This window comes from Megascapheus bottae, chromosome 11 (assembly GCF_031878675.1).
Source record: "Megascapheus bottae isolate mThoBot1 chromosome 11, mThoBot2.hap1, whole genome shotgun sequence".
Classification (NCBI taxonomy): Eukaryota; Metazoa; Chordata; class Mammalia; order Rodentia; family Geomyidae; genus Megascapheus; species Megascapheus bottae.
In genome coordinates, this window is record NC_143519.1 from 8,269,744 (window position 1) to 8,278,097 (window position 8,354).

Sequence of the window (8,354 nt, forward strand, 5' to 3'; positions counted from 1 at the left end):
CCTCTCTGTTCCCAGGGGCGGGGCCCAGCCAAGGACTTGGGCTCCAAGGGCAAAGCTGCGCCTTTCTGGTTCTCAGAAGGCGAGCTTGGCTACTGGTTGGCCCTTCAGTTCCCTGCTGTGTTTTGGCCACTTTGGCCGAGAGTCTGTGACTGTGAGGGCCCCTTAGTGCTGTCTTGCTGGGGAATACCAGCTGGAGGGTGCCCGGCTCAAGATTTGAGAGGGACAGATGCTGGCTCCTTGACTCCCACACACCCCACCGGCTGTTGTAAGGCAGGGTCTCAGCGCCCCCACTCTCCAGGTCCAGTGGCCTGGGAGAGGAACCTGTTGGGAGAGTGGGAGCTGGGACAGCTCCGCCTCCCTTGGTGGGGTGCTGGGTCTTAGCCCATCCGCCTGTCAGTCTCCAGTCAATGGCCTGGGGGAGGGGACTGTTGAGGGAAGGGACAGGATTCTAAATTCCTTGCCCCCCTGCACTTGCCAGTCTTTCTCGGGCGGGGTGGAGGGGTCTGAGTTAAGTCCTATAGCTCGCCACCAGCTCTGCTTTCCCGATGGGTTTGGGGACTCGCTAGGCTACTTGCTGTGCTACTCACTCCTCTGAATTTGACTGTGGGTGCTCCACGGTGTTGGGGAGTCATTCACTCCCCTTGGATCTCAGCCGCCACCTGTGCTCCAAGTCTGGGTTCCGCTGCTTGCTGTTCTGGTTCCTCATCTGGGTTCTGCTGCTTCTGAGGTTTGCTGGCCCGGTCCTATGCTGGTTTCTGCGGTCAGGGCTGCCCGGCCAGGCGCCCTCCGCCATCGCTTTTCCCGGCTGCTCGGAGCCAGTGGTGAGGGGTGGGGGAGGGGTCTCCCATTCGGAATTCTTTGAGAAAGTTGGATATAAGCTTTATCTGGATTTCTTTTCCAGTTTGAGTCCTTCTCCGTTGCTTCTTGAGTTTGTTGTTGTGGATTTCTTAAGGTAGTTGGCTCATGGGATTCCCTGGTTCTCTCTTTTTGTGGGAGAGAGCTAGGCAGCGTCCCTATTGTCTCAGAGCCATTTTCCTCCCCCTCACATTCTATTTTTTAATGACATTTTATTATTCACTATTAAGGAAACATGAAAGCTATATGCCACGTACAATCAACCCTGGACTGGCCTAGGCTGAAGAAATACAAGTCTACAAAGAACATATTTGGGTCAACTAAGACAAATTGAAATATGGATGAGAGAATAGACAGAACAGATAATGGTTCTCAACTTCATAACTATATGGCAGTATGAGAATGAGTTGTGTATCACAGACCTCCATGTAAAAGATAAAGCTATAAAATTCATAGAATAAAACACTGGCATAAATCCACCCAAAGCATGAATGATTACATGCTGGGACTTAATCAAAAGGAGACATTTTTGTATTTCAAAGGACATTCAAGAAAGTAAAAAATCATCTAGCAAGTAGAAACTAGTTTAAAATTATGTCTGATGAAGGATTTTTATCCTAAATTTTTTTTTACAACACCAAAATTTGAACTCAGAACCTTGTGCTTACAAGACAGGCACGTTGCCATCTGAGCTACACCCCAGGCCCAATATCCTAACTTTATAAAGAACTCACAGCTAATCAATAAGAAATCAATTCCATTGGGTGATGGCAAAGATATTCATTACATTTTTCTTCCAAGAAATTAACAAATGTTCAATGAGTACATGAGGGGATACATAATATCAGAGCAATAATGAATTGTCACTTCACAAACAGTCCCACAATGAGAACAAAGGAGAATATTCTTCAGATAGGATTGTAAAAGCTCAACAGCTACATTCAGAAGATCATAAAAATGCTCATTGAAATGAAACGGAAGCAAGAAATGGAAGCAAGAGGTTTTTCATTGTACTGTTTGAAGTTCTTTTCTTCTTTCCTTTTTCCTTTGATGTATTCCCTTCTGTGGCTGTTTTTATTTATGTTCCCCTTCTCTTGTATATAATTTTAACTGACTTGAGAAGGGGGTGGGGCAAAGGATGAATCAATTCAGCAGTGAAACCCACTAGACACTATTGTTGCACATGAGCTATACAAATTGAGGGGGGAGGGAGGAGAGAAATTGGGAAGGGAAAAACTGGACCAGAAAGAGGGAGGGGGAGCACCATTCAAAAAGAAATGGACTCATTACCTGACTTATGTAACTATAATCCCTCTGTATATCATCTTTACAATAAAATTAAAAAAAAAAACTATTGGCAATGACAAAGTGTTGGATTAGTGTAGAGATTTTGAAACATTTATGCCTACACTGTTAGTAAGAAAGAAAATTGTCTGGAACATTCTCCCCCTCCCTGAATTCTTAGCATAAGAATGTGCCTGCATAGTTCCTTGCCCTAAGGGCAACATTTTGTAATTATGCAAACATCCTACCACCTGACCTCCTACCCTGAGCAGTTTCTGTACCCCAACCCCCTCCTGCCTCTCCTGAAGAAGCATATAAACCCCTGTGTGAAAAATAAAATTCGCAGCTTGATCAGAACTCTTGTCTTGCTGCCTTCTTCATGTCTCCTGTCTCTCTCATTCCTCCCTCTAGGTTCTTGGCCCTAGTTGACGTCCCTCTGGACGGGACAGAAAATGGCATGAGTGCTTTGGGAACGTGTTTAGAAGCTCTTCAGAAAATTAAACATGGAGTTACCATAATAACGATTTCACTGCTAAATACATAGCTAAGAGAACTGAAAATACATGTTCATAAGAAAGCTAGAACACAAATGTTCAGAACAACATTATAATGGAAATATCTATCTCAACTGCCCATCAGTTGATCAAGGGATGTAGTATATCTACATTCTGAAATATTATCTAGCCACCATAAGAAAAAGAAAAGCAGTTTTACATGCTATACATAAGGACGAGCCTTGAAAACATTATACTAATTGAAAGAAGTAAAACACCATAAAATCTGATTCCATTTATCTCAAATTCCCTAAACAAGGAAACCTATAAGGCTCCGCTGGGGTTAGAGGCAGAAGGGATGGGTGCTAAGGGTACTGGAGTATATTAGAGTGTGATGAAAATATTCCAGAATTTGACAGTGACAATAATTCTACACGTCTGGAATATACTATCAGCCACTCCAAGTATATACTTTAGTATGTGAAAAAGACTTCAGCAAAACTTTTTATGAAAAGGGAGCTGGGCATGGTGGCTCACACCTATAATCCTAACTACTTGATCTGAGAATCACAGTTCAAAGCCAGCCCGGCAAAACAGTCCATGAGACTCTTATCTCCATTTAACCACTAGAAAACCAGAAGTAGCTGCTGTGGCTCAAAGGATAGGGCAGTAGCCAGAGTTGAAGAGCTCAGGGACCGTGCCCAGGCCCATAGTTCAAGTCCCACTACTGATGAGAGAGAGAGAGAGAGAGAGAGAGAGAGAGAGAGAGAGAGAGAGAGAGAGAGAGAGAGAGAGAGAGAGAGAGAGAGAGAGAGAGAGAGAGAGAGAGAGAGAGAGAGAGAGAGAGAGAGAGAGGAGAGAGAGAGAGAGAGATTGAGAGAGAGAGAGATTGAGAGAGAGAGAGAGAGAGAATAAGAGAGAGAATGTCTTTATTCTTTGAGCAGATACTCTGAATATTTTCAGGGGCTCATGCCTTTCAACTTACTCCCAAATAGTTTCAAAGACAAAATAATTTACACACCTAAAGAAAACGAATGCTAAAATGTAAATACCCCCCCCACACGCACGCACACAGAAGTACACTAGAGTCCGCTGTTCTCTTGTCAGTTAATTATTTCACAATTAACTGAAATGTTTGCCAACTTCCATTTTTAAAACTTTGTTTACACAAAACTTCCTACTACAATTAAGTTTGTACTGACTGTCTTACCAGTTCCTCAAGATGCTGATCAGTTTTAAATCAAATACAGGCCCAAATGTCTAGGAAAGGTGACTTCTGGGAACTCTTAATTGTATTCCAATTAATAGCTGCCTTAAATCTATTCCCAATATGGCTAAGTGATCATAGGAAAAGAAAATGTTTCAGTGAAAAGTTTTTGGCGCATATGATTTCAATGCATATTTTATTATTTTATGTCATTCCATCCAGCTTACAATACTGCAATTCTCTGAAAATGGAAAACAGACACTTGATTCCTTCTTTGTTATTGGATCACCAGTGATAGAATCTCTATGAATATTTATGTCTTTCCAAATTTCACTTGACTGGCTTGAAATATAAATGATTTAGCTTTGATCCAAACTGCTGTGTAGGTAACTGATATTAGCTGGGCTATCACAAAGGTTGCATCTCAAATACTATAGTCTTTTCTGACCTGCCAGCTAAAAAACATTAAATAGAATATGATAGTTTCACTTTTCCTGAGTTGGGATTTTGAAGCATGAGAAATAGAGATAGAATAAAAAAAGAGTCACCAGGTCAGAGGACAGCAGACGAGCTGGAAAGCCAGGTGATCCCAAGGCCTACATTGATACATCCTTTGATCTATGAATGGTCTTCACATTTTTGACCAATTGTGAGAGAATATGTGAGTCTATGTGCGTGGGACTACATATGCGCAGCAAAGCAGAAAATACTTACTCTCTGACCCTAAAGAAAAAAAATTTCATATTCCTAGAATGTCCTAGAATAAAGAAATAACCAAGAAGCTGAAGCCTTTACTCACATTTCCAACATGAAAAATTGAATCAAATCATTTAAATAGATTCACTGAAAGGCTGAGGAAATAGGTACATATAACATTCATTGATCAATGATTCGATTTTTCATGCTGACGGTAGGTTACACAGAGAGAGATGTGTTTCTTTGCATCGTAGAAGGACAGAGAAATTCTCATCCATCTGAACCCACAAACAGCTAACATAAATTCCTCAGTCATCTGAGTAGAGGCAGCCAGTGGTAACTAGAGAACACAACCCTTTGTCACCTAAGTGGTTTTTTTTTTTTTCCTCTTCTTCAAGCCAATGTCCTGGAATAATTCCAGATGCTGAAGTCAAAGTCTGAGCCTCAGAGTTTCTCTGGACACGGTGAGAATCAATGCTTTAGCCATATGCTCATTTAGTCACTCTGGCCTGATAAGTAAATTAAAAATGTCAAGCTTCTTCTACCCCTAATACAAACTTGGATCTTTCCCCAATACAAAAGTCAAAAGCAAAGTTGGTTGTGAAACAACCAGCACCAAAATAAATAGTTTTTGTTTCTTAAATATGAGTATATGTTCAAGGCCTTGTTGGATCAAAGTTATAAGAAGAACAGAAGTAATGAAATAGAAACTTGGAGGCTAAATATACACTGGGAAAATGTCCACACCTAGAGCTTTCTAAATGTTAGTTCGGTTTTATTTTTAGAAAGATTCCCCCCCCCCATGGAGAGATTGAAACTAATAATAAATACGTAGTTGATTACAGATATACAGAGACATGCTTTGTAAGCTTCCAGAAAAATAGGAAGAAAATATGAAAGGGAGGAAAGGTGAGTCAGACAGAGGCAGATAAGAGAAAAAGTCTTGCAAAACACAAAACCATAGATTTGTGACATGTGCAGGAAAGATAGAGATAGTAGCCGTGACAATTTTCATCTATTTTTTGAAACGGATATGGTTCTTAAGTCAAAGACGGTCAAGAACCAAAGGCCGCAATCCCTGGCATATGTTCAGATTCCTCCAGCTCTCCAAAGCAAGCTAGGAAATGAAAGCAACTTTCATATCCCAAAAACAACTAAGACTCTCAGAAACTGAGATGGATTTGTCGATCCTTCCGTGCTGACCCTTGCCTTCTATTAGTAATTGCTGTACCTTTTTGAGAGTCAGCTCTGTGTAGTTCTTCCTAACTCTTCTGTTTCTAATAATCATAACAGTTGGCTAGCCTTTCTTGTTTTGTAGCTGAGAAGACTAAGAGTAAATAATTCCTATGAAGCCATCCATGTGTAAAAGAGTAATTAGTAAATGTAGGCTGGTACAATTGTTCATACCTCTTTTTCTGGAAATATTTTTTATCTTTAAGTAGTTATACAAGGACTTCCATTCACCAAGTCAGCTTATGAATACAGTGCATCTTGATCACTGCCACTTCTGTCAACATTTTACCCATCCCTCCCAACCCACCTCTTCTTTACTTACCTTAATTTTTAGGTATGTATTTCATTCCTTTGCTTTTTAATGAAGAAGTTCATGTGTACAGTGTATCTTGACCTGTATCATCACTTAACATCTACACCCCCATTAGATATAACACTACCCTTATATCTCTCAATTCTGCAGTATATACAATGAATTCTTGCCAAGGCAAACACCTCATCCATGATCTACACAGCATCATGACCTGTACAACCAATTCTGTTTTTCAGGACAGCCAAAGACATGCCAGCTCCAAGTCTTGATGGGAATGACATGAGCTCAGAAATATTGCCATGGCCACTTCTGAAAAATACCATCTTCCATGCCTGCAATAAAACAACACTAAGGAATCTGGGTCGTTTGACAAAATACAACTACCACAGCCTTCACTGAATTGATTCCAGGATCCCAAAGAGTAAAATGTCAAGACTAATAACCACACTGGTGGATTTTCCACAGCTTTGTCTTCATAAACTTTCTGCTGACTATTGTTTCAAAAGCAAAGTCATTTCCTCAAATGTTCCCTTACAAAGCAATTAGCAGGTCAGCAGAGACTGTCAGTAAATGTTTGCTCCATCCATTTACAATGAAAACTTTGTAGGTAGAAAAAAATTATTTCTTTTAGGCATGATGAATTATTAAAAAGGAAAACCTCTCCCTTATTTTCTTGGGAAACTACCTTAATCATTATGATTTTCCAAGTAATATGATACATATTATTTTTTGTATTTATTTTCATTGTTTTTAATTGAATTTTATTGTCAAGTTGATGTACAGAAAGGTTACATTTACATACATACATAAGGTAGTAAGTACATTTCTTTTCAAATATTGTTATCCCCCTCCCTCCCTTGTTTTTCTCCCACTTTCCCTCCTCCCAACTCCCCTCACCCCCACCCAAGTTGTAAAGTTCATTTCCAACATATTGTATTGTATCACTGTTGCATGGTTCACGCTCTATCCTTTGTCTCTCCTTCTTGTTGTTCTTCTTCCTTTCCCTAATTCAGATAAGCATAACAAAAGTCAAATACAGTGGCAACAGGGGATAAACCATAGGAAGGGAAAAAAGAAATAATTGCACATAGTACATTAAAAACAACCACCACAAACAAAACCCTCTTGTTTCTATATCTTGGATTTCATTTCACTTAGCATCATCTTCTATGATCATGTATACATAGCTATTGAGCTAAGGTTATCCTCTGCTAGAACTATCTTAGACATATACTGATTAATACAAATAAGGGAAATGGTAGAGTCTATGTCTCTTTGGTTCCGAGCCCAAGAAGCTATTTGCATTGATAAATATGGAAAAGCAAAGCATGACACTTTCTGGTAGACATTTCAGTGCATTTCTTCTCAGATGCATACCTATGAGAGAACAATAGATAATTTGAAAACTACATTTCCAAGACATCAGACACAATTTAATGGAATTCTGTTATTTTAAAATAGAGTTCTCCTGTCATGATCTTTTCATAGTTCAGAACAATAAAAGAAGCAAAGTGTTCCTTGGCAGCTTAAGAAGGAGGAGAAAAAGAATATTCAGGAAGTAAACTTGAAAATTACCCTGAACTAAATAGACGGTTGGGCTATGTTTTGCTTGCTAGTGGGTTGGTTGATAGGTGGGTTGGTTTTGGTAGTACTGTGGTTTGAACTCAGAGTTATACACTAGCTACCCAGGTGCTTTTTCATTTGTGCCACATCTTCAGCTCTTTGTCTCCTTTTGAGATTGGTCTCACTTTAGCTTAGGATGGCCTGCTATCCTTCTATTCAACACTTCCTCTCTACAAGAAGAATGACAGGTCCATGCCACCCGCCCAACCACTAACTGAGATGCAGGCTGTGAACTCAGCCCAGGCTAGTCTTCACCTTCACTCTCAGCCTCTTGAATAGTTAGGTATGAACCATGAGCACAAAAACTCCGAAAAGTGGGATATTTTTACCACACGAGAAGCTAATGAATTAGCACGACGCAATCTCATGGATGCTGATAGACTACACAAAAACTTCTGCAGCCGATACAAATGTGAGTTTGTGACTCACAAGCAAAAGCAGAAGTCACAATGATGCATTGTGACTCATGCCCCAGCAACCAGTTCCCACGGGGGTCATGTCACAAACTTCTGTCACACTGCAGATTCCAGAAGTTTCCTGAAGCTTCCAATACCTCACAAGAGTGTTCAACACATGAGCCTGTGAGATTCCTTTCCTTTCTTACTGTCTTTCTTCATTTCTCTCCTCCTTTCCTTTTTTCTCTCTTTTC